This window comes from Vicugna pacos, chromosome 11 (genome assembly GCF_048564905.1).
Source record: "Vicugna pacos chromosome 11, VicPac4, whole genome shotgun sequence".
In the NCBI taxonomy this organism is placed as follows: Eukaryota; Metazoa; Chordata; class Mammalia; order Artiodactyla; family Camelidae; genus Vicugna; species Vicugna pacos.
Window position 1 is genome coordinate 19,104,678 of NC_132997.1, and position 26,475 is coordinate 19,131,152.

Consider the following 26,475-nt stretch of genomic DNA (forward strand, 5'->3'; position numbering starts at 1 on the left):
AGCAACATGGATGCTCCTAGAGAATGTCATTCTAAGTGAAGTAAGCCAGAAAGAGAAAGAAAAATACCATATGAGATCGCTCATATGTGGAATCTAAAGACTCATGGACAGAGAATACAGACTTGTGGTTACCAGGGGGTTAGAGGGTGGGAAGGGATAGACTGGGATTTCAAAACTGTAGAATAGATAAACAAGATTACACTGTATAGCACAGGGAAATATACACAAAATGTTATGATAAATCACAGAGAAAAAAATGTGACAATGAGTGTGTATATGTCCATGAATGACTGAAAAATTGTGCTGAACACTGGAATTTGACACAACATTGTAAAATGATTATAAATCAATAAAAAATGTTAAAAAAAAAGAATTGTAGCTAGGAAAATCATAAATATTTACCTTGTTGATATAATTAACATACGCTAAATGTAAAAAAAACACTTGATGGTTGAAGATATTTTAATCTGTGTTAACCTTGCTTATATTTTTTGTTTTAGATTCTGGGTACATTCTTATGATTCCATTATTTACTTATGACTTCCATTAAATTGAGACAAGTTTTTATTTATCCAAGTACAGAGCCTTTGAGGAAAAAAAAAGGTAATAGATAACATTTACTGGGCACTATGTTAAGCCCATTACAAAAATTATTTAATTTAATTTTAAAAACTGTCATAGGAGGCAGTGAGGATAATTATTCCAGGTATAGGCGAGGAAACTGAGGCTTAAGAGGGGTCCAGTCAGTTGCCTGAGGCCACAGCTGGGGCGGTGGCAGCATCAGGAGGCCCCAAGCAGGGGCTCCACAGCCTAAGCTCCTGGTTGCGTAGGCTGCGCTGCTTTGCCTGGATGGCCTCATGGAGTCTAGTGACAGATGTTTACAGTGGAAAGGGATGGGCAGAAAGGACACCATTCTATAAAAAAAGAGAAAGATTTTCCCTAGATTTCTTCAGCCATCCATTAGGTATGTGATGTATGTGATTAGTGAGATGAGCTTTCCTAGGTAAAGACAGTGTGACCTAGCATTCCTGGGCCTGCATTTCCTAATTTATAAAATGACACTTGGAGGCTGGGTTTGAAGAATAGAAAGACTGCCCCTCCCACTGGGTCTTCTGTTATTGGGAGGAAGGGAGAGCCTGAGAAGCTGCACCCCTCTCCTGCCCACATACTTGGAGTCATAGATTCACCAGAAGGTGCTTCCTGGGTGCCTATGGAGTTTATACCAACCTGTTAATGCTGCTTTGTATGTAGTAAGAGCTCTGTAAATGTTGAGTACGTAATGAATGAAAATATGAAGTAAAATGGTTTAAATAGCAGAGCACTTAGAAAAGTTATGCTTATTCATATTCTAGGGCCAATTATTTTCATTTGTTAGTGTGATCGACACATCCAGTCTAGAAACAGGTGCTTTGACCAAGGAGCAGAGTAGAAGGCCCAGGATTTGGGGGGCCCCCTGAACTGCTTGTCAGTGTGGGGTGGGTGGTGGGGTAGGGGAGGGGGTGCCAGAGGGAACCTGGGGGCCTCTGTTTCCTGGTCACAGCCAGCTAGTTTGTTCAGTTAAGAAGTAAGCTTTGGTTCAGAAGCCTTAGGTCAGCCCATTGTCCCCAGTTGAGATGCAGGACATCTGATGTCTGATAGGGCCTGTGTGCCCCAATTAAATCCCTGGCCATCAACTGTAGGAAGCAGAACAGAAGGTCATGTCTCTGTCCACTCCCCCTGCTCTAGTCAAACTACATTCACTGGTCAGAAAGGGAGATCGGTGCAGTCCAGCTAGTGTGCAGGTCCTAGAAACAAGGAAAACTTTCCATGTTCTCACCACAGTGGTGTGACTCTTTAATAAGCGAAGTCACATCTGCTATTTTTGCAGAATCAGGAGCATGCCTTGCTGAGCTTTGTAATCTTGATTATTTCACATAACACTTGTGACACATTTTCCATGTCCTTAAATCATTTTAGTAGCATGATTTAAGATATTTATTGTGAAAATTTGATCATACATAAAAGTAGAAGTATGATGACGTCCCATGTACCCAGCTTCAGGAATTATCAGTGTTATCGATGCCATAATAGCTTCGTCTCCCTCTGTCCCCCAACCTGCCACCCTTCTTTTATGAACTAATTTGAGACAAGTTCCAGGCATCATGTTATTTTAATCTCAAATACTTAAATTTGCATCTCAAAAATGTACTTTGAATATGCCATAACTTCATTATTGTATTGAATGCGTATAGAATTCGTTTAGTGTTACCTGTTGATCAGCGCATTCACACAGCTCTCTGATACCCGAGATGAGAGGTTAGGTCCAATCTGACATGGTTTGACCCGTGCTTTTCCCAGAGGGACAGCACATGTGCTTGATGGGCAGCCCTGTGGACTTTATAACCCCGCCCATCTAGAGGCTCACTGTGTTTGCCTGTCTCAGTTGTGTTGACTCTGTGAAGGACTTGTGGGTTTGGAGATGACAGTTTGATCTCTTCTTTGCAAATTTTTCAATTGATCTTTTTTCTAATGGGTTTCCCATCTATTCATTAAGCGAGTCATTACAGATTGCAATTTTCTAATATTGTCATTTCTTCGTATTTTTTGGCTGGAATTTTTCTGTACTGTGAACTTCTTTAATCACTAGGTATGTTTTAATACCCTAAAATACAGTTCATTCCAGGAAAGGTAGATTAAATGCTTCATTTATTTCCCATTTATTCTGTTATCAGTGATGACTGGTGGGTGCACTGGTGTTCTCCAGTGATATCTGTTGAGTGTTACTTTTCTTATTCCTTTCCATACATTCAATGTGTTTACATTAATTAAGTTGTTGTTCTTTCTATAACAACATGACTTGATGGCTGTATAGTAGGCCATCATTAATATATATTCTTTTTTTTTTAATTGAACTATGGTCAGTTACAATATCTCAGTTTCTGGTGTACAGCCTAATGTCCCAGTCATACACATACATACATATATTTATTTTCATTTAAGGTATTATATAAAATACTGAATTGTGCTATACAGAACAAAATTTTTTTTATTGATTTTTATATATAGTAGTTAATATTTATAAATTTCAAACTCCTAATTTATCCTTCCATCATATATATATACAGCTATCTTTAAAAAAATCTATGTCATTATTGTTGGACATTTCAGTTTCTTTCATTTTTTTTTCCCTAATAACTGTCCACTTATTACAGTACCAGGAACTGTGCTAAGCACTTTACATGCATTATCTCATTTAATCTTCACAATAATCCTGTGATGCATCACTTTTTGAATATACCTCTGAATATTTACCTAGGATAGATTTTCCAAAGTTGAATTTTTGGGTCAAGGGGTGAAATTTTTAAGATTATTGACACACATTGCCAGATTGCCCCCTAAAGCTTTCTTTCCCAGTCAGTGCTGATACCCACTTCTGGGTTTTGGGTCCTTGAGTCCAGGTTGAGGGATACTGGGGGAAGAAATCTCCCGCTGGTTTGGTGGGTTTTTGAACTCTCATCTTCTTCCCCAGGCCTCCTGCCACTATGCTACAGCCTTGAGGATCTTCACAGAGCTGCCTCATGCCTTCTAAGCACCATGTTGCTTCTGCTGCATGTAGTTGATGCAGTTACAAAAGCTTTCCCAGTTTTAGGGAGAGGAGTATAGACTGAGAGAGACCACAGGAGAGGATATGGGAAGAGTGGGGAGAATGCCATAGGATGAGCTCAGACGCACTCAAATGTTAACATTTAATAGAGAAGCCAGTACACGGGCCTTGAGAGATAGTGGCCAGGGAGGTAGAGAAAACAGAGGGCAGCATCAGGAAGATGCCTGGAAAGTGTTCTTGGAGAGATTAAGAAATTGAGTAAGATAAAGGCGTAAGTATTTTTGGTACAATGCTGGCTACCAGTTTCTGTTGCTTTGGTGGGGGTGGAAGTCAAATTAGACTTGTCAGATGAGAGTGGGCTGGGTCCGGAGTGAGGGGCTCGAGGTAGCAGGTATAGGTAATTCCAGCCAGTCGTCTTCTCTAACTGAGATATAGCTGATTTACAATATTGTGTTAGTTTCAGGTGTACAGCACAGCGATTTGGTATTTTTGCAGGTTGTACTCCATTATAGGTTATGACAAGAAATTGGGTATAACTCCCTGTGCTCTACAGTAAATCCCTGTTGCTTATCTATTTTATTTATAGTATCTTGTATCTGTTACCCCCATGCCCCTAATTTGTCCCCCCCCACTATGTGGTAAGCATACATTTGTTTTCTATGTCTGTGAGTCTGTTTCTGTTTTATATACACTCATTTGTATTATTTTTTAGATTCCTCATCTGACTGATATCATACAGTATTTGTGTTTCTCTTTTCTCAATGTCCGACTTATTTCACTATGCATAAATTATTCTCTAGGCTTATCCACATTGCTGCAAGTGCAATATTTCATTCTTTCTTATGGCTGAGTAATATTCTATTGTGTGTGTGTGTGTGTGTGTGTATACACCACATCTTCTTTATCCAGTCATCTGACAATGGACATTTAGGCTGTTTCCATGTCTTGGCTGTTGTAAATAGTGTGGCTGTGAACATTGGGATGCATGTTACCTTTTAGAATTAGAGTTTCTGTTTTTTTCTGGTTATAAACTCAGGAGTGGAATTTCTGGATCATATAGTGAGTGGTTCTATTTTTAGTTTTTTAAGGAATCTCCATGCTGTTTTTCATTGTGGCTGCACCAGTTTACATTCCCACCTACAGTGTATGAGGGTTCCCTTTATTCCACATTTTCATCAATATTTATTTGTAGACTTTTTGATGATCTAGCTGGTAGTTTTGATGTAAAGGAAACTAGGAAATGGGACAATAGCTGGGAGTAGGGAGGGATGTGGGCTCCGGGAGATTTTTCATAAAATTAAGTGCATCTGCTAAAACAGGGTCTCCCTCCATGGGAAGGAGTCGGCCCCAGATGGACCTAAACTCAAGGGACGAGCTCTTTGCAGGGTGAAGGCAAGTAAGGGGGAAAGGGTGACAGAGTGGTCAGGACGTCCTCTCGGGCAGTGACGACTGAGCAGATGCATGAATGAAGTGACAATGGGTGAGTGGGTCATTCAGGTATTTGGGGAAGAGTGTTCTGATGCAGAAGCTCCGAGGTGGGGGAGTCAGGGTGCTGGAGGAGGAGGAGGCCGGCAGGGGAGCCTGGAGTGGGCGGGGCAGGAGGTGCAGGGCAGCAGGGGTGCTCCTCAGTCAGGGCTTTACTCTGAGGGGGTTGGCGAGCCCTGGAGGGTGGGAGTGGCCTTGGACGTTGGTGTGGGTACTGGTAGTATCACTGGGGCGGGTCCCTGTGGGGGGTGGAGGAAGCTCAGGAGGCAGGATTCAAGGTCACAGGTGAGTTATCTCCCTGAGTGTCTGTGACAAGGATGAGAGGAATCGAGGTGGAAACGAGGGCAGTGAGTCAGGGGGTGAAGGGTTAGTGAAGGGGAGGGGAGGACAAGAAGGCTGTGGATAGCAGGGGGTCTCATCAATGGCAAGAGTTTCAAGGGAGCTGATCAGTTTGAAGGAGTCAAACTATTTGAAAGTGCGGGTGGGGATCAGAGATCACCACTGACTTCTGGTCGCTGAGATAGGTGGGGTTTGACATAAAACATCTCCACTGAGAGGTCTGTAAGAGGAAGGCCCCAGGGCAGCTGGGCTGTTGTTAATGCGAGGAGGTGGACTTCCCTTCAGAGAGGCTAAGGCAGGAGTTCTCAATCCAGGGCCATTTTGCCACACAGGAGACGTTTGGCATTGTCTGGAGACACATCAGGCTGTTAAAACCAGAGGAGTTGTGGCGGGGCTGCGGGCATCCTGGGAGTCTGGGTCGGGGTGCAGCGCACTGGACCGCCCCCAGCACAGGTGGCCCGGCCCAGGGGAGCTGTGGCTGAGGAGCTCCCGATGTATGGGTGTTTGCTCCTCAGGGAACTGAAGCTCTGGGGGTTGCAAGCCCCCTCTTCCACTCTGTTCCCTAGCCACTTTTGTTAATTTTTGACTCGATATACAAATATACATTTTTTTGCTCCCAAATACGAACACACACACACACACACACACATACACACACACACACACACCCCAGGCAAGATCCTGTCTCCCCTATTTTCTGTCATATACAATGTTGAGTTTCAGAAAAGAACTCACTAGTTCTCTGGCTGTTTTCTGGCCTGCTGTAAGATGTATGACATGGGTGCACTGTCATTATAATTAATCACTTGAGGATTGAGGGATGTGATTTCCTAGGTGTTTGGGTCCAGTCAGGTTTGCAAGCAAACTTAAGTTCTGTAGGGAAAAAAATCTTTTATTTCTCCTTAGAAAAGTCCTGGGAGACCAACAAGTGTTCTCTAGTGACCTGCAGGAGTGGAGAGAACAGCTCCTTTGCCCTGCTCTGACGTTTTACATGTCCCAGGTAGATTTGGAGTTTAGTTTCGTTTTACAAACAAAAATAGGAGGAGGCATGAAAATTGCATGGCTCCTAGACTGCGCAGGACTGAGCACTTAACATGTTTGAAATTTCAACGTTGTGACTGATGCACAGACCTGGGCCTGGCTCTGTGCAGCCCCCAGCTAAGAGGGCTTTTCAGATTTTTTAAGTTGTTAAAAAGAAAACAAAGCAAAATAAAGCCAAAGAAGAATGTGCAACAGAGACCTTACATGGCCTGTAAAACCTAAAATATTTACGATTTGACCCTGTACAGAGAAAGTTTGCAGGTCATTTCCACTTCCGACCATGGTGCGAATGAATCTTCATCAGAGAATCGTAACATTGTATTCATTTAGAAATCCTAAAAATATGTTTTCATATTTCTTATGTGCAAGTGGCCGAATTTGCAGGATGTGTGCTGGCTGTCAGAGAGGTTGTTTTAGTAAGGGAGGCAGACATTAAATTAATAATTGCACAAATAATTAACTAAAATAATTACACAAAGAAGCTTTGAAGGATGCCATAAGAGTGTGGAAGGGGTCACTGGAAGCTTTTCTGGATGAGTGACTTTAAGTCTGAGGACTGACTCTGTTGGTGGGAGGGTGGGCAGGAGCAGGGCCGGGGCTGAGTGACCCGCGGGCGGCCCTGGACGGGACCGGGGAGACGTTGTAGTTCTCCTACGGTTAGTGCAGACACCTGCTGACTAACTTCCCAAAGGATGATAAGTCAGAATGAGTAGCTTCAGAAATGGATGAGGGACTAGACTTGCAGCTCTCAGCTCTGGCTGAGGTTGGAATCAGTTGGTGCCCAGTCAGGTACTGATGCCTGAGTCCCCGTCCCCTTCATTCTGCTCTCAGGTGATCTGAGGGACAGCCAGGACCGGGACCGAGAACCGTGGGACAGGTGGGCCCCGGTCCTCAGCCAGTGTCCTCCTCTCCTTGTGCCTCTCTTTTCTTATCTCTTTTAGGGAAATAATAAAAGCCTGCTGTGTAGACCTACCCTAGAGTTATGTTTCTGAGGTGCATAGAAGAAAATTTTGCGTTTCTACCATTTTCCTCTTCTGGGTGAATTTTCCTTCTGGCCAGCCCTCTCCCCTACTCAGAGGCTGGTGCCTACCTCCCTGTTTCCTTATTCCTCCCCCTCCCCATTGCCACATCCCAGACTGAATGTTAGCCACTGACATTTCTTAGCCCAAATGGTGGCTACTGACTTATTCCTCAGAGAGCCAGGGGCAGGGATAACACAGAGCAGAAGGGGGGTTTCCAAAGAAATCCAGAAGGTCGGGTGATTCTGCAGGTACAAGAAGAGGTAGGACTCATAACGGGACCCATCCTTTTCGGGAGTAGGAGTTGTTTTGGAGGATGTGGGTGTGAACCAGAGCTCCCCTGTCCAGTGTGGTGTCCCAGGCCTGACTGCAGAGCTCTCTCTGCGCAAGTCCGTAGCCTTGGCAACAGTGTTCCACAGGCTGTGTTGCTGGCCTCTCCTCGGGGGAGTTCTGAGCCAGGGGACCTGCCAGTGCTCCCGCCTAATGACCGTGTCTCACCCGCAGGGCGAACTCTGTTGGAGAAGCTGTTCAGCCAGCAGGAGAACGGGCCTCCAGAAGAAGCAGAGCAGCTTTGCTCGCGGATCATTGCCGTGGGTCTCCTCCTTCCTTTCAGTGGCTGCTTCGGGGAACCGTGGGGGCAGAGTGCCCAGTCCAGCTCAGCTCCATTTGATGTAAGTAGGAGACTCCACAGAACTCACTGGCTCGGAGGCAGACTGCAGTCAGAATAGCAGCTGTGCTGTGTGTCGGCCCCAATCAGCCTAAAATTTAAAAACCCGTATGTGACGCAGGCCCTCCTCCTCTCTGCCACTCAGCTTGTTTGTTTCCTTTTTCACTAGGGTATTCGTCAGTATATTTGCCAAACGTCCTTTTCTTAACAGATGGCCACTCTTGACACTTTGCTAGCCCGATGGCTTTGAAGTGGTTCTGAGCCATTATTTCTGACTTTGCTGGTCATAGACGTGCCCTCAGAAGCATCTCGACAGGGCAAGAGCTGTGTTCCCCGTAGACGGTGGGTTTCCCAGGGCCCGGAATGCGATCTCAGTGTGTTCATAGCTCGTCTGTGTACTGACTGGTGACATGAAGCAGCGCTGTCTGCTTTCTCCCCCGGCTCCCATTCACCAGGAGCGTTAATACTGCCAAACAACAGTCCCAAAGCCATTTCATAATTCATATTGAACAGCTGGATTATCATTCTCAGGCCAGAGTATTGCTAACCTTTCTCAGGTGTGTGGTATGTGTGTGACCTTGGGGGTTGTGATGAGTGTGCCTCTAAACCCACGTGGGTAAGAATTCTCACCTAGGGCGTTCTCGCGAGGAAACTGGAGGCCTGCGTGGCTCACTCGCTGGCGCCCGGTGTCTGGGCGGCGGAGCGGTGGCTCTCACCCGCGCGGGTTAGTTCCGGTTACTCAGGGCTTCTGACCCGCGGCTCCTCTCCGTGGACCCGCTGTTGAACGAGACGGGCGATGATGTGCGCTTTGGAAGACAATGGGAATGAGCCCTGGCTGGGATCAGGAAGTGACAGGAAATAATAAAATGTCTGTGTGTGCCTGCTTTTCTAATTCCTCTGCTTTACCCGTCGTAACTGTGGTCTCCTTTCGGTATTAGGGACGTAAGTCACATAAGATATTGTGAGATCTTTTTGATACTTCCCGTGTGAAAGAAGGGTCCTCGGGACGTGCTGTGGCTTGTGAAGCTTTCTTCTTAAGACTGATCGAGTGGCCTGTCTGTTCATTTATGACGTGGCAGCTAATCACTGCTCGGTAGATCTTTTTCTTCTATGAGAAGAATTAACAATGAATTTTTTTTCTCCCTTTTCCTTTTTGAGAGGTGTGTGTTATTAGAGAGAGAGAACCCGTGGAATGTGGTGGGCTGAAAGCTTTATGGAGCTGTATTCTAGGAGATGTATCAGTTTGCATCTAGGAAGTAAAATAAATATGGTACAAAGGCAAACACTAGGCGTGTCTAACAGTTGCTTTTTGGGGGCGGGGGTTTAGATAATTTGGTTTATTTATTTATTTACTTTTGGAGGAGGTACTGGGGATTGAACCCAGGACCCTGTGCATGCTAAGCATGTGCTCTACCATTTGAACTATGCCCTCCCCATAACAACTGCTTTTTGATTAAAACTGTTCCCAAGTTGACTGCATTTTCCTCCCTTAGAGCTCAAACAGTCTTGGGGGAGAGTATAGTTCAAGTGGTGGAGCACATGCTTAGCATGCATGAGGTCCTGGGTTCGATCCCCAGTACCTCCTTTAAAAAGAAATAAATAAACCTAATTCCTGCCCCCCCCTTAAAAAAAGAACAGAAATAGTCTTATCAGTCAGTAAATGTGGACTTGGAATAAGCTGCAAAGAATAGAATAATCCTATTCCTCCATTTTAAAAATCGCTGAATCAATAAACAGTCTGTTTCTTGCCCTCCACCTCACTCCATTCTTGTGTTAGACTAGTGACCCCTCCCACTTGTCATTTTGGAAGGCGGCTGGGTGTGGCATAGACAGTGAAAAGCAAAATACATACAGTCCCTTATGCTGGTGTGAAGAGATTTCCTCAGAACGGGGAGTTTCTTTCCCCAACTTTGTGACTGCATTTTCTCCTTACTGTATTTGTTGGCTCTGTTCTTCCTCTCTAGCAAATCCAAACCTAGTCCAACCTAATCCAAAACAAATATGAAATTAAAGGTGCTCTAGTAACAGATGTTATTCCACACACTTAAATAGCGTTTCAGCACAGAAGTGTGTATTTACGGTTCGCATCGTCAAGAATTTTCTCCAAAGCCAAGCAGAGGTAACAGCACAGGGAGTTATGTGAACTGAGGTGTTAGTGGGGCTGTGGGGAGGACGGCTCTTTTCTGTAGGGAGAGAAGTTTCTGGTAATTAGCCCCTCTGCTGGTTTCCAGAAAATTGCTGCTGGGAGGACTTCTAACCAACAGTTCTCTCGAAGACAGTGGCCCTTTGAGACAGAACATCCTGTGGGAAGAAGCTCACAACCGGCTCTCTCCCCGCCCCAGCTTTGCTCCCTTCCCTGAGAACAAACCTCCCCCTCCCCTCCCCGCTTCATCTCTGTCTACACTCCTAATAAAAGCACTAGAGTTTTGATCTGGAGACCTTACTCATGCGGTTTAGCCAACTTCAGTCAACCCTTTTGATTTAGGTCCATGGAATTGTATACATTTTTAGGGCCTAAGATTGTGCTTTAGAAATGCTATAGAAAAGATGAAAGGATTTCACATTTTCTCTCACATTTTGACTTGGTTAAAATCTCAAGAATACTGAAAGGCAAAGAGCTTTGAGTGATAATGTTAATTCACTCACAGATGTTTACTGAATTCATTCAACATGCCAGGCAGTGTTGCAGGCTCCAGAGATACATTAATGAGCAAGAGAAATATGATTTCCGTTCTTCTGAAATTTATATCCTCTTCCCAGTGGGGTGAGACAGATCAAAAACAAAAACAAAAACAAATGAAACATACGTAATGAATTTCCATCAGATTCTAATAAGCAGTATGAAGGAAATAAATTCAAGTACTGTGATCAGTGAATGGGGGGGCAGTGAATGTGGAGTGAAGCAAGTCTCACATGTAATGTGAGGAGCCATGAGTTCAGGTTAGAGGGAAGGTCATTCCAGGAAGCCCCGGGGCAGGTGCACAGGGCCCAGGGAGCGCAGGCAGGCCTGACCTAAGCAGAGCACAGCCTGCAGGCCTGTGTAGCTGCTGTTTTGGGAGATGAGGACAGAAAGAAAGGCCTCAGGAGCCAGAACACTTGGGGTCTTGAAAGCTAAGGAAGGAAAATGGATTTTTTTTTCAAGTGGGAGCTTTTGGAATGTTTTGTGCAGGGTAAGAACATATTTGTTCCATACTGCACATGGATCTCGTGGCCTGGTCTCTGGGCAGCATTGTGTAGGAGCAGAAGCAGAAGCCGGAACACCAGAGGGACCGATGGCAGGAGTGGAGCGAGATGTGGTGGAGGTGGAGGTGACAGAGGGTCAGTGGGTGTGGGATGGATTCTGGAGGCAGAGCTGCTGGTTCTTCTGGTGGGTCTCGAATGGGGGCAATGGAAAAAGGAAATCAAAGATGGCTCCTTGGTTCTGATTTTAAGTGGCTGGGTGGATGGTAGTGCCATTTACTGAGGTAGAGAAGACAAGTCAGTTTTAGGAGGAAAATATTATAAGGGCAGAAGTACATGGTGCTCTATATTTTCTTGAATAAAATTCTGTTTATTGAGAAAACTAATACCTAGCATATGACCTGACACACATTAGCTTTTGCTTTTTGCTGAGTGGAATGTTCACTTTATTAACTGATCAAAATTAGGGCCATGACACTTAAAATTATTTCAGCCATCAAAAGGGCTGATAGCCCTTTTTGTAGCCCTGCTTTCAGAGATGAGAAAGATTGTGTTCCTCTAATGGCCGAGTAGCATTGCCCATTATCCTCACACTTGCCTTTTGCTTTGTTGGTTTGTTTTTGTTTTATGTTTCAAACAAAATTCTAAGCTAGAGCAATTCTGAAGATAGCCGGGGAAAACATATGAATAGTGCTCGTGCTTGCAGCCTGGTAGGTTGTACCGCTGGGTTGTGGATCATGGTATTTTTTGTGGTCTGGGGAAAGATTTTTTTCCTTTTGGAACCTGGTCTAGTCATCTCTCTCAAGTGTGGGGAAAAATCTCTCCTGAAATATTTACTGTGATTTCTAAATCTTTAGAAATAGCAAAACATTCACTATTATGACACATCACGTAATTTGAAGTTTCAGGCCATTGGCTTGCAACCTGTGGACGAGGTATTACCAGTCCTCAGCCTACTGTGGACCTCGGACCCCGGCTCATTGCCTGTTAGGTGTGGATGGAGGTCATTTTGCAAGAATTAGTGTGTGGTCCCTTAAGATACTTTTTCTTAGAATGCCTTTATTCGTTTTGAGATCCCTTTTTCTGGGTCATATTCATCAGCAGCTGTTTTCAGCAAACCACTAAATTATCTTATATAATTGTTGATTATCCATTAGTGAACTCTTCTAGGATTTCTTCAATCATTAACTATGTCAGATTTCACTTCAACTCTTTACTCACAAAAAATAAAGCAAGTTTACTTGTAACTTAAGGGGAAAAAGAATATGAAAACGAATATATGCATGTTCATATATGACTGAAGCATTATGCTGTATAACAGAAATTGACATATTGTGAACTGACTATACTTCAATAAAAATATATTTAAAAAATTTAAAAGAGCAAGTTTATTTGGCCCAAGCATTTTGGCAGGACTATATGGTTATATCCACTTAATCATATAGAACCTACCTTAAATGTCTTTTTAGTAGAGTATTTCTGGATGCTGGGCTATTTTGGGTTTGGCAGATGTGCCGATTTTGCTGTATATGTAGTGGTCCGCATGCTGCCCACATGGGCAGGAACTCCTTGGTGTGTATGTAAATGAGCGTAGGTTTGGATGAGTGTTTGGATTAGTGAGGCTAAAATTAAAGAGGAGGAAGACATAAAAATTCAGGCCAAAAAGAATAAAAGAAACATGATCTCGAACCTGTTGAAAGATGTCATTAATCAATAACAAGAGCAGGAAATGAATAGAATGCACTCTACTCACTGTCCTCGACAGTGAGAGTGGAGATTTGATTGACCAACGGAAATGATCATTTGTATTTGTATTCATTTTTTTTTCAGAGCAGGAAGAATACTCAGATGCTATTTAGTCAAACCTACACAATTATTTTCCTGAGAAGCAATAAAAGCTATGATGTGTCTTTCAGCTCTAAGAGCATGTGTGTGTGCAGGGCTCTATTTTTACATTTGAAACATTATGTACAGTATTAACTCTCAGAAGTTGTTTTATTTGTGGTGTTAAAATTATACTTAATTTTCAGATCAGCTTTTAAAATCATTTTAGCTGAAATACTTCTTTTTTCTGCAGACTTACCTCTAATGTCAACTTAGAGTTCAGTAGCAAAATAGATTTCATTTTCTGAAATTCATTTAGTAGCCATGTTTTCTATCCATTCCTTTACCTAGGTAATCACTGCATAAATCCATTATAAGCCGGGTAACAAAAGAAGATTGAAGCTGTAATCCTTTCTCAGTTTTACTTATATAGGTTTTTTTTTTTTTTAATTTGAAAGACTTAAAAGATCTAAAGTACCCCATTGACCTGGGTGAAGGGCAGGGAGGCTGGAAGTCATGCAGCAGCCCTGCTCCTCGCCCCGCCCCCCACTGTCAGTGTCCCCCCCCATGTGCTGTCCTGGCTCTTGTTTAGCTGGTTTTGACTTCTGGTATTTTAAGTTTACAGATGCAGTCATCAACATTACTGCCACCTTCTGGCTGTCATGGTGAGGATTTAGGTACCACCTTCCCTGCCCCTCCCCATTCCTCCCAGCATAGTTAATATTGTTTTTCTGGTTTCCCTTTAGTAATTTGCTTTGAAACTTAAATAGTAAGCTTTCTGATTTGCCGCTGTTGTTCCATCAACTTCACATCCTATCTCCTGCCACCTCGCCTGTTGTTAGTGCCTCTACAGTCCCCTCCATCTAGTCCAAGCTTGGACTGTTCCGGCTCCCAGTAGGTTCACTTTTATCCTTAGGGTATATTTTTAGGGTTAATGTTTTATTGATACATTTATAGAAAAAGTTGAAGAAGATATGGATACTGTAAATATTGCCCTGCAGAGGCAGGACTGTGTTCTGATTTCATTTCCTTCTCAACATCACAGTGCCCAGACCACTCAAACTAGGATGTTCATGGGGTCAAGTTCAAATGGATCCTGTTATCTGAATAAACAATCACTCAAAAGTATCCTATATTTAATTTAATTTTCATTTGGTTTATCCCTTTCTGACACAGGGAGCCCACATCCAGCACAACAAAGTTTTTGATTGCCTTCCCTTCCCTTCTGTTCCCTTTCTTTCTTTTCTTTCCTTTTAGGAGAAAAAACATATAATTTTCCTTTCTTTTTTTTCTCTCTGTATTCTAAATATCTTACTGATTGACACTGACTTACATAAGACATATAAACAAATTATTGGAATTTAGTAGTTGAAGTCGACTCTGTAGTCAGACTGTTCTGGATTTGAGCCCTGGATTTTCCACTTATTGTGCAAACTTAGGTAAATGGCTTAATTTCTCAAAGTTTGTTTCTTCTGTAGAATGAGGAGTAATATAGTGGTTTCTGAGTAAGAAGAGCATGAATACAAGTAAAACACTTTGCACAGTATGGGGTATATGATAAGTGTTCAGTGTATGTAAACTGTCACTCCACCCAGGTCATAACCATGTTATGGGTCCCAGTGGAGATATGCACAGTAGGGGGACAAACGGGAAGGGAAAGGGTAACTGAGTCTTCTTGGTAGCTCAGGGGATAACACTTGGGCAAGACCTTGAGAGACACCTAGGAGTTCTTTGCAGGAATTGGCTATAAAAAGAGAAGTATGTATACCAGGCATGGAGATGCAGGTGACCATAATTTATAAGAATTTCTAGATTGTAAATTGGGAGACTGACAAGTGGAAAGGAGGCCAGACATGTAAACAAGGACATTGATGTCATACTATGTGCTTTAAATAATTTTGAGTAGTTAAGCCATAAATAGATTGGCATTTATTTAAAAAAATTATTCTGGTGGCAGAATGGTGAGTGGATTGAAGAAATTCAAAATGAGTGTCTGGGTGGTCAGTAAAAGTGCCTACACTGAAATGGAGGCAGTGGAGATGGGCAGAGAGATTTGAGGAATATTTAGGATTTAGAATTGCCAGCACTTGACATCTGATTAGATGTGGAGAAGCAAAGGAGTCGATGATTTCCTTGGTTTCAGATTCACATGTCTGGATGGATGGTGATACTCTAGTAAGCATCAGAATACGGAAGCAAGAGCAGGTTTCACGCAAGATGATCACTTTCTTCTGGACTTCTGGAATTTGTGATCCTTTGGGACATCATGGTAGCAGTTGATCGAGGGCAAAGGAACAGGGACTACCAGTATAGGCCATGGGTTATAAGCTAAAAATACAAGCATATAAATCTAGTAAATTAGGATAAAGTGGCGAGTAGTAAATTGGGATTAAAGTTCTTAAGGACAGTGAAGAGTGGGTGGAGTGAGCATGGAGAGAGAATGGATTCATAGGTGGCTGTGGCCAGAGGATATTGTGTTTAAGATCTGAGAGGTGGAGCTGGGCTCCTGATTCCAAAGTCCAGTCTACAGAGTGATTAGAACTGAGGAGCTCAGGGTGTTGGCTGAGATTGGTGTCCCCCAGGATTGTGGGGGAGGTGCTGGGAAGCAGGCACTGGACCATGTGATAGAGCGAGAGGAAGGCTGTGCTGATGAGGCCGTCAGGGTCCGCATGGGGGAGGGGAGACGATGGCACCGCTGGGGGAGATGAGCTTCACAGGTGGAGAGGATTCTGCACAGGGTGGGCTTGGACTGTCCTCTAGGTGATTCTTGGGGGCCAGATTGTGAGGCCACGTTATATGAGAGGAATCAGGAAAATCTCCTGTCCGATCAGCCATCAGATGCTTGGCTTATCACATCAGCCTTTCCAGTTATCATCTTGGGTCTGTCGATACCAGTCTCCAGTCCAGTCTCCTTACTCTAGCCCTGTGGTCCTCAGTTCAGGGCCGTGTTGCCATCCAGGGTATATCTGGCAATGCCTGAAGACAATTTTGGTTGCCACAATGGGGGGAGGGTACAGCTGGCATCTAATGGGCGGAGGCCAGGGATGCTGCCAAGCATTTTACAGGACCTCTGCTCCAAAAAAGACTTAGTGAGTGCCAAGTGTCAGCAGTTGACAAATCCTGCACATTCGATGTATCATTTTCCTACATAAAGCCTTTTAGTGTTTTTTTCTGTCCTACAGAAGTCCAAATTCCTTGAACTTCCATCATCTGCTTCCTGCCTTCAACACTTCCATTCTTTTTGAGCTCATGACCCACTTTTCTTTCTGTTCCTCCAAACCCCAACCTTCACCCCTGCTGAAGACCTCAGTTCTCCCAGCTGTCCGTGCTCTGTCCCACCCTGGAGCTCTGTGCACACTGCTGCTGCTGATCCTGAACTGTGATTTCCCAGCTAAGCTCTACTCTCTCCTAGAGTGCTGTTCAGAGTTAGATGTCATTCCTCTCAGACACCTTCCTTCCTTGACCATCAGTTCTGCATTTTCTCTCTCAGAGGACCTAACACATGTATCATAATAGGCAGCACGCCCTATATGTCCCCATGCAAATTAAATGTTATGTGGAGGTGTGCTGTGTCCCTGTGTTTACCATGGAAACACGGGTCTGTGATGAACACAGGCGTCCGAGTCTCCCCAGAGCGTTTTGGAGCACTCTTGTCCTAAACTGTGGATTCCAATCCCATCTTTTAGGAGGTTAGGACATTTATTCAAGGTCACACAGGTTAAAATTTTTCATGTATAATAACAGTACCTACCTCTGGGGGTTATCTTGAAGATTAAATGGGATGGATTGATAAAGCATTTAGCACAACACCTGGCATGTAATAAGTGCCCAGTGAATACTAGTGATGACTGTTTAGATCTTTCCCGTTTCTATCATAGAACCCAGCACAGCCATTCAGTAAATACGCCTTGGTTTCATGAGGAGGAGGGCTGGAAGGAAAGCCAGGGTGACTGAGGAAAGGAAGACCTGGAGAATCTATTAAGTGAGTTGTTTTGAACGGTCAGGAGTTACCTGTATTTAATAATCTTATGAACACTTGGAGGGAAAGAAGGTGGAGGATGGGATGGAAAGTGGATTAGCTCGGGAATTACCTGGCTGGGGCACCGACTCTGTGGGATGTGTCCTTCCGGGCTTACTGCCATTCTTTCTTGATCTATTTGCTACTCTTGGTTTTACTGGTGTAATAAGCACATTCTTTCCCCAGCCCTCCCTCCCCACATCTTTCTGGATGGAGTGGAATGGAAACAGAGACAGTAGGAAAAGCTGTGGGTCAGAAAACTGCCAGTTCTTGGAGGTGACTGCATCATGCCCACTTGGTGGTGTGTCCATGACCACGTCACAGCTCCGTGCTTTCCCTGGGAAAGGATTCCATGCAAATGTTGGCACATAACTTATTTTATCTGTAGTGTAGACCTAAACAAAGGAGGTAAGCTGAGGCAAGCTCAAATGACCAGAAATTGCATTTATTCAGGAATAGCAGAGGAATTGTAATTCAGGAATTCTATTGAGGGTTTGAGGTGGCCCTTTTTATGCTCAGGGAGTGAAAAGAGCAGGAGGTCCAGCCAGAGCCCAGGCAGTAGGTTCATTGGCTCAGGGATGGGGAGGGATTCTCGACGGACGTTCATTGGTCAGGAGAGAGGTTTCTATCTTCTGTAATTAAGGCAAATCAGCCTCTCAGTTCTTAGTTCTGTTTTTCTAGGGGCGTGTGACTGAGATTCTCCCTTCCCTGTCCTCCAGTCCCATTTTAGACTGAAATCCTTTCACAGTCCCTTTTGCTCTGTTGAGTATGAATGTCTGGCGTACTTTGCAGATAATATGGCATGAATGAATGAAAGCACCACTTTCTGTAAGGACCTCTGTTTTACACAGAATTCCAAAGGCAGAGCAACTGAAAGGGCCAGAGCTTGGTTTGCTGCACAGCATTGCTCTTCTCCCTCCAAGAATTCACCCCATGGAATATGTTTGATTTTCTTGGTTGGATAATTCCTATAGGATAAAATTATTGAAGGGAACAGTCAGTAAATATAAACAGGAAGAAATCTGCTTACTGTTCTTAGTTTTCTCCAAGGGGCATCTTTTTCATCCAATTTTATTTTTAGTTAAAAAATAGATTACTTCCTAAAGAATATAATAAGTGGATGTGTATCAAGAAGTTCGAACTTGGTTTCTTTCTTTGCTGGCTGTGCACGTGCATGGTTTTTAAATGGTTGTATTAGTAACCTTGCTTCACCACAGGGTTGATTGTACGGTGGGTCAGATTGCTTCCCCCGTGTTTGTCGTCATACAGTTCAATGTGGAATAGAAGGATTTTAGTATACATTTTGAAAATTATTATTTCTTTGGGCTCCATCATTTTAAAGAGGACTCTGTCACATTCATTTCTAATCTTGCAATTGAATGGTTTATGGCTGGATCCTGTGGTAATTAGTATCCAAGCTTTTACAGGTATGGATTGAAGCACATATATTTTGAGATTATTTTATTTTTTCCACCTGGTATGCCATTTAGTAAATTTCTAACATGTGCTGCTTTTTGTGTATTTTATTTTAGAAGGCAAAACAGGTGATCCCTGCCCCCACATTATGCGCAATTCAAGTGTTTTGTTGCAAAAGTAGCAACAGTACTGATTGTTATCCCCGCACCACAGTGTGCTGAGCGGAGCGGGAATGCTGCCAGTGCTTTTATAGATTTCAGGATAATCCCCAACCATAAAGTTCACTGAAGTTTAAAAAATAAATTTTTAAAAACTCATTTGTAGCAGTCACACTTTTTAAGTTAATGACACACTTTCTTACTTGTGACTTGTCTTTCCTCATTGAAGAAGAGCATGATGTTTCAGACACCTGTTCTGGCTCTCACAGCTGGTGCTTTTTATCATCCACTTGGCTAACAGTGGGTCATACAGAATTCATTTTGAATTTCTATGATGGAATTTTATCAAAATGGGTGACCCAGCCCAACTTTTCCATCCTGATTTTCTTTACTTCTCTTTCTCCTGAATATGCGCTGCATATTAGTTAGCTCTGCTGATGTGACCTGCGTTTCTCAGGGCCTTCCTTCTCTCATGTCAAGAGCCAGGAGAAGTGTAGACCCATGGTGGTACCTTGGACTGAGAAGAGACCACCCAGCCAGGAGCTTCAGGATTTTTCCCCCAGATTTTTACTAGAGTTTGGAAATCTGAAACAAGATTCATTTCCTTTATATTATCTTTTTTGTTTAGATGAGGAGTTGGCAAAGTTTTTTAAAGTTGGCCGGATAGGAGATACTTTAGGCCTTAGTAAACGATTCACTGACTCTGTCACAAGTACTCAGCTCTGTGGTTGTAGTGTGAAATAAGCCATGGATGGTGTGTCATGAACGAGCATGGCTGTTATTTCCTAACAAAACTTCATTTACAGAAACAGGCAGCTGCCAGGATCTGGCCTGCAGGCTGCAGTTTGCTGGCCTGTGGTCTATACATAGGTAATACATGAGTTAAATTAATTAATTTATTTAATTTTACAATTTTATTTATTTATTATTGATACAGTCAATTACAATGTGTCAATCTCTGGTATACAGCACAATGTCCCAGTCTTGCATATACACATATATATTATATATTCATTTTCATATTTTTTCCATTAAAGGTCATTATAAGATATTCAGCATAGTTCCCTGTGCTATACCAAAGAAATATTTTTTAAATCTATTTTTATATATAGTGGCTAATATTTGTAAATCTCAAATTCCCAAATTTATCCCCTCCCATCCCCTTTTCTTGGTAACCAAAGAATTGTTTACTAAGTCTGAGAGTCTGTTTCTGTTTTGCAGATGAGTTCATAGTGTCCTTTTTTTAAAATTCCACACATGAATGATATGCAGTATTTTTCTTTTTCTTTCTGGCTTACTTCACTTAGAATGATGATCTCTAGGTCTATACATGTTGCTGCAAGTGGCATTATTTTATTCTTTTTTATGGCAGAGTAGTATTCCATTGTATCAATATACCACAACTTCTTTATATAGTCATCTGTTGATGGACATTTAGGTTGCTTCCTTGTCTTAGCTATTGTATACAGTGTGGCTATGAACATTGGGGTGCATGTATCTTTTTGCGTTAGAGTTCCCTCTGGATATATACCCAGAAGTGGGTTTGCTAGATCATATGGTAAGTCTATTTTTAGTTTTTTGAGGAATCTCCATACTGTTTTCCACAATGGTTGTGCCAGACTATGCTCCCACCAGCAGTGTTGGAGCACGAGGTAACCTTATTGGGTCAGTTTATATGACTTTTCTTCCTGTCTCTACCCATGCCTGGTCACCAGCCGGTCACATAATAGTTATTGAATTTTCCCATAAAAAATGCAGGTGCTCTTCCTGTGCTGTGTCACTGTCAAAGGGGCTCCTGGATGAGCAGAGGCAGTGGCACAGTATTTCACGGGGGTACAGGAGCTGCATTTTGAGTGGTCAGTGTGGCAGGAGCAGAGTGTCACAGTGGGAGGGGCGAGGCAGAGTCGGCATCCAAGGCAAAGGTTCTGGACGGCACATAACCATTTATGGAGGCTTCTGAAACCTGGGTCTAGGAATCGGAACTCAATCCTCAGAGCAGCAGGGAACCGCTGGAGGGCTGTAGGCAGAGGAGTGTGATGTGATCAGATCTGTGTTTTAGAGGCAGCATTCTGGGTGTTTGTGGAGTGTGGGCCGAGGGGTGTTCTGTGGGTATGACTTGGAGGCTGGAAGATTCTGAGATATTGTGGTAATCCAGGAGAAGGGGAGGAACTGCCCTTAACAATGTAAGTGGTGGTGGGGCTGAAAAAAGGGCAGTTCTGATGATATTGATAGATTAGTGGTTCTCCAACACAAGCGGGCATTGCAGTCACCTGGAGGGCCTGTTAACACACATTGCCGGGCCCCACCCCCAGAGTTTCTGAGTCAGGAGGTCTGAGGTGGGGCTGAAAAATTTGTGGTTCTAACAAGTTCCCAGGTGATGCCGATGCTGCTGGTCCAGGGACCACATTTTGAGAAACACTACCTTAGGAGGTCAAAATGACAAGCCCTGGGGATTTGACTGATCGTGTAAAGGTGAGTGAGACGGCAGAAACAAGGATATATGCCCAGATTTCTGGCTTGAACGATAGGGTAGAGGGGGATGCTGTTTACTGTGTAAAGTTGGGAGAAGTGTTAGTTCACACTTTAGGTCTTACTGAAACTGAGGATAATCTACTGAAAGAAATGTAAAAGTAATTGGTTATTTGTGTCTAGGGGTCAGGAGACAGCCTGGGGGAGAGAGATTGAGGAATCTTCATCGTGTAGCTGATATTTTAAGCTGTTACACACTGAAAAGTGCCTGTGGTGAGAATCAATAAGGGCCTGACATAAAGATGAACATTTACGCAGTGGGCAGGGAGGAGGTCATGAGGAGACAGATAAAGAGCAGTTAGAGAGGTAGGTCAGAGACGGTGATTTTAAAAAAGTCAGGTGGAATATTAAGTGATGTAAAATGTTGCCAAGAGGTCAGGTAAGAGTAAGACTGCAAAGTAGTCATTGCATTTGCCAAAAATTATTGTTAATAACCTTGCAGATACAGAGAGGAGTTGGAGTGTGTTGCAGTGGGCACTGGCCAGGTGTCCCAGGCCGAGGAGGTGGGAGGTGGGTCAGCGTGGGTGTGGGATGAGCTCTGGAGGTTTTGTGTCAGAGAGAAGAACTGAGTGGTTTATGAGTGGGGAAGGAGAACTATTTTTTTAAAAATCTTGGGAGTGTTTTGAGCCTGTGTAGATGCTGATGGCAAGGCTCTAATAGAGCAGGAAATGTTGCAGATTTAGGGGAGAAAGGAGAATGGGTAGTGTATGGTCCAGAGAAAGCCAAAAGGGGCAGGATGCACAGCAACCCCCATGGGGGTTTGCCAGGGATATAAATAGGAGCACCTGTGTTAAAAACAAACATGGAAAGGAGGATGCAGTGCTTTCTAGGTGGCTCGTGGAAGTGAGGGTGTGCTGATGGATTCAGTGTTCTCTACAAACTGGGAGATGCTGACTTCTGCATTGGGTGAGAAGAGGTCTGTGAGGCCGGGTGGTGTGGAAAATGTTTCATTTGGATACCACAGAACCAGGACTGCGGGCTGACTAGAGGAATGGAGGGGTGCCTGTGGAGGCAGAGGTGGGACGTGATGGGTTAATGCTGCCTCTGCCCCAGCACTAGGTGTGGTAGCAGCAAAACAGTGCGCTGATCTCAAGCTGATGTTTTACCCATGGGGATGGATACATCTGAAGGTTAGTGAGGGGGGAGTTGAGGATATTGGCTTGGGAGCGGAGTTGACACAAAAGTTAAGTGACTTACCTGTACACTCATGTCAATTTGTTTGTCCCCAAGCCATACTGCCTCCATTAGAGAAGGAAACACTTCTTCCACTTTCCCCATGTTCTTTTGGTTAATGGTCCAGAGCATTCAATGTAATTGGGTAATGAGTATTTCTTTAACAAATTAATCTTATTAATTCCGGGTCAGGTGAATGTGCTGTAAAGAATCTTGGGCTAATTTTAAAGATGTTTGAAAAGGATGTTGGGGATTCTTATCAGTAGATATTAGGGATTCAAAGATGGAAGACAGCCTAGGAAATGTGGAGCTTAGCCTGAGAAATCTGTATGAAAAATAAGGACCTGAAGATGTACTTTAAATACTGCCCTGAAATGAGAACTTTAAAAATGAGAATTTTTGCCACGATGCTCCATGTGAAGGCCCTGGCGTGACTGGCTCCCTCGGGGGCAGCTGCCTGGGAGGAGGGCAGTTCTGATTAGTGCTGAAGGGATGCACCTTGGGTGCAGATCAGAAATGCTTTGGAGCTTCCTGCTGTCTGTGAGTCTGGAGAGAGCCCACATTTAAGCCTGCAGGTAGGAGTGAGGTGCCTGCTTGTCGTCACCATCATGTTCTAAGGTCAGGCTTCTCAAGGTAGTTAGGCTGTATTGAAGGCCCTAGTGACTCCTTCAGGGGCACAAAAATAGGATATCCTTGAAAAAGAAACATCTCATGCAAAGCCAAAATATAACTGAGGTTGGGAATTGGCATTAGGGGAACTTTTTGGAGTCTGAAAATCACCCCATTTTGTAGTAAATATTGGTTGTATGTTGTCTATATATGTACTGAAGGTGGTTGGAGAAGAGGACTTCTGACAAGAGGAGATGGAGTTCTCAGGTCACAGGACGCAGAGGAGAAAGCCTTTATTTCTAGCATTCTGCTGCAAATGCAAATACAGCTGTAATAAGAGGTGATTTTCAGATTCAGAATAGATGGCAGCAGAAGCCAAGGCAAGGTTTGAGGAGAAATCGGGTGTTATGTACCTTAGAATGCTGATCTTGGCATAATACTCTGCAAACAGGGTGTGCAGGACACGGGTTCTGAGATCTGTGCACGATGTAGCAGAAGGTCTTTGCAGGGCCACGATTGGTCCATAAATCCCTCCCCTTCCCAGCTGTAAGTTACAAAACTCAAAGAGAGTTGTCTATGTATGCTGACTTTCAAAGTATGTGGGAAAGCATATACTGAGAAGATTAACATCTGGTTTGCTGTCTAATAAGAAAAAATTTACTGTCTCTATAGGATATATTGCCTTGATATTTAAGAACCCGTCCCAGATTTATCAGGCACCAATCTGTGTCAGTATTGTGCCAGTGCCGTTGACAAATACTATAGGCACACCCTTTAAAGTGATATCTTGACAAAGCAGGAGCTTCAGACTCACTTTGGACATAGCAGTGAAGACCTGTGGGTGGGTGATGCTCTCCCCAGTGTAAGCAGGAGAATGGGAGAGGGAGTGACTAGTCCCAGGGCAAATGTAGCTTATGTGAATCCACATGGGTCTAATTTGGTTATGCCAGTCCAGTCAGTAGGAATGGAGGAGAGAGTCAAAAAACTGGAATTTATTTCTTGTTTCTTTATGCCAGGATATTCATACTGCAATGATCTGTGTCATTGAGGATCATGGTAATGTTACTGAGTCCAAACTCGTTCTGCTTGTCACATGATAGGCCAATAAATCAGGAGATGAGGTGTTGGGGCAAGGAATTGTGACTTTATTCAGAAACCCGGCAGACCAAGAGAATGGCAGACTAATGTCTTGGAGAACCATCCTAAAGTCAGAATTCAGGCTCCTTTTACTAAAAAGGGGAGAAGGTGTGGTTGGTTGTTACAAACTTCTTGGTGTAGGAATTCTTTTTTTTTTTTTGTAGCTGCCCTCCTGGGTCAGGTCATGGTGCCCCTTTAAAACCTCTAACAAAACAAATGTTAGTTTCTATTGTGCAACTTGTCATCTTTATAGAAGTGCAAAAGTGTCAATATCCTTAAAGATCAGAGCCTTGACAATAGACTCTCCTGTATATTTCAGGCTAAAGGCAACATATTTTACAAAATGTGCAGAGCTAGCAAAACTAAGCCTAGAAAACAGGGCACAGAGTTAAAGCCAAAGAAACAGATTTAATATGGAGTCAGATTTGTTCTTTTCTGTTACAGCAACAAAACTAAATTGTTTCCACACTTAAGCACTTCTCTCTTTTGCAAAAATAAGTAAGTAAATACCTCAGCAGCTGTCATGGGGGAACGGAAATTGGTCTTGGGTCTCCATACTTGTCATCAGGGAAGCTTGTTTTCCCCTTTTAAAAAAAAATTTTTTTTATTTTTGCAGTGCCTTGCCCAGAGTAGGTCTCAGTGATTATCTTTTCACAACAACATCATTAATGACAAAACCCATGAATACCAGCCAACGTCTTGTCAGTGCTTACTAAGGGCCAAGCACAGTGCTGAGTGTTTCACATGGATCACTTAACTTGATTCATTTTAATTTAAACAATTTATTTAATCCTACTTCCATTTTCTGATGTGAAAACTGAGACTCGGTGTAACTTGCTAAGTCATAAGTGGCAGAGATGGAATTCAAACCCAAGAAAGCTGACTCCACGTCTCGTGCCTTTTCTTCACCTTCCATTGCCCGTCTACTGCTGAAGCCTGTTGATTCAAAGATGTTGTTGACTCTTGAACAATGCAGTGGGGCGCAGTGGAGAATCCTCCTATAGGTTATAGGCGTCCGTCCACCTGCACCCACAGTTCAATCTGTGGATTCTGTGCTACTGAAGTATTTATTAATGAAAAAAATTTGTGTATAAGTGGACCTGTGCAGTTCAAACCTGGGTTGTTCAAGGATCAAGGGTCTAGAAACTCTGGCCTTATTTTTTTTCCATTGTCATCACTCTGGTGCAAGTAAACTTTGTGCCTCTAGACAAATGTAATGTCTCCTTATTAGCCTCCATGGTTTCACTCTGATCCCCTGACCCCAGCTCCTCTCACTTAGAGGAGTGATCACATCACACTTGCTGGAGATGCTTCACCTTCAGCTGAGGGCAACCCCAAAGCTCTTGTTCATGGTTCACAGGGCCCTTCCTTAGCCACCTCCTGGCTAGGTCTGTAGCTTCAGCCACTGCTCCTCTCTGCCACAGTGTTGTGCTATCCAGAGAGCTTCTAAAATTCTCATTTTGGGGCTCCACTTTTGGAATGTCTGGTGGGCTAGGTCTGAGGTTGGACTCTGGATTATAGGAATTTTTTATCAGCTAGGTTTGGGAAAGCCTCACTCTAGAAAATCTGTTCTGTGAATATTAGTTGCTGCCTAGATGTGCAAACTGCATTTTGCCTTTCTTCCTTTGACTCCAAGGGGGTCCTACCTTTGAATTCTCAAAGAGTTTTAGCTCAGCTAATGAAAGCTGCTGTGCTAGAACTCAGCGTAATGACAGAACATTTTCCCCAGACTGCTCATTAAGGCTTTGGTCCACTGTTTGTGTGTGATTGAGAAACTGCTCAGCCGAGAGAGAGAAAGAGAGAGAGGCAGTTGGTCTTCAGGCAGTTGATAGAATCTTCAGTAGAGCTAAGGCCACCTTTAATTTCTTACAGGGACTTTCTCTGTTTAATAGTTTCATTATTCTTACTTGAAAAAAGTTGAGGTGTAAAATGCAGATATTCAAACCTAGAAATGTACTGAATAAATTCCTATCTTTAATAAAAAGTGTATCAAATATAATCTTACCCAGTATTCACTGTGGCCCCAGGCCTAATCCCTGGGATATTTCTTCCTTTTGCTTCTTTCTTTATATATTTATAAGCGTGTTCTTCTGAATTTCACTTTTGAAGCTAAGGGATTATGGAATATTGAAGTTACAGAGTATTTAAGACTGAGAATAAAATAATTATGAGTTTATCAAACTTTCAAACAATCAGAGAGAAAAAATTTTCAACCTCTTTAATAATCTTGTCTACAGGGTATGTATTCTAGATTAAGCAGTTGTTATGGAATGCATATACAGACAGAGATAAAGTTA

At 43.2% G+C, this 26,475-nt stretch overlaps 1 pseudogene; it reads left to right on the forward strand.

The window, feature by feature from the left end:
• The first annotated feature begins 5,059 nt into the window (after nt 1-5,059).
• The window catches only part of LOC140699882 (formin-2-like), a 72,281-nt pseudogene continuing 50,865 nt past the window's right edge, over nt 5,060-26,475 (forward strand).